This window comes from Gossypium hirsutum, chromosome A04 (assembly GCF_007990345.1).
Source record: "Gossypium hirsutum isolate 1008001.06 chromosome A04, Gossypium_hirsutum_v2.1, whole genome shotgun sequence".
In the NCBI taxonomy this organism is placed as follows: domain Eukaryota; kingdom Viridiplantae; phylum Streptophyta; class Magnoliopsida; order Malvales; family Malvaceae; genus Gossypium; species Gossypium hirsutum.
In genome coordinates this window covers 39349065-39350034 of record NC_053427.1, presented here as the reverse complement: position 1 = coordinate 39350034, position 970 = coordinate 39349065, and positions in this window count along the sequence as shown.

Sequence of the window (970 nt, the reverse complement as noted above, 5' to 3'; positions counted from 1 at the left end):
ATGTCTGATCTGGTCGACCTAAGTGTAAACACTGTGGTAAAAGGCATCCCGAAAATTGTAGATTGTATGATTGGGCTTGATTCAGATGTGGAGCTTTATATCATTTTATTCGTGATTGTCCCAAGTCTGTTGAGCAAGAGATTGTGCAAAATTTGAGATCGAGTAACTCCTCAACTCGAGGTTGACCACCCAAAAATATGGGAAATATGAGTGGGTAGTCAAAAAGGAACTAAAGATACTGCTGTTAGATCTGAAGCTTGCACATCTGCCAGAGCTTACGCCATTCGAGCTCGTGAGGAAGCTTCGTCTCCAGATGTGTAACTGGTACTTTTACTCTTTACGATACTTCTGTGATTGCATTGATAGATCTAGGATCAACACATTTGTACATATCCATGAATTTAGTATCCAGTAAGACTTTGCCTGTAGAGTCTACTGAATTTGTGATTAGAGTATCGAACCCCTTAGGCCAATGTGTTTTGGTAGACAAAGTGTACAAGAATTCTCCGTTAATGTTTCGAGACATTTGTTTCCCGGCTGATCTGATCTTATTACCTTTTGATGAGTTTGATATAATTTTGGGTATGGATTGGTTAACTTTACATGACACTATTGTGAACTACAAATGGAAAACTATTGATTTGAGATGAAAGACTGATGAAATAGTTTGAATTGAATCTAATGATTTAAATGGGTTGCCGGTTGTGATATCTTCGATGAAAGCTCTGAGTATTGTGAAAAAGGGTTGTGAAGTCTAGTTTGCCTATGTGATCGATTTGAAAGTAACAGAAAAGAAAGTTGGATTAGTGTCTATAGTTTGTGAATTCCCTGATGTGTTTCTTGAAGAACTTTTGAGATTACCTCCGATCTAAGAAGTTGAATTTGGCATTGAGGTAGTAGTGGGAACTACTCTGGTTTCGATAGCTCCGTATAGAATGGCTTCAACTGAGTTAAAAGAGTTAAAGTCTCA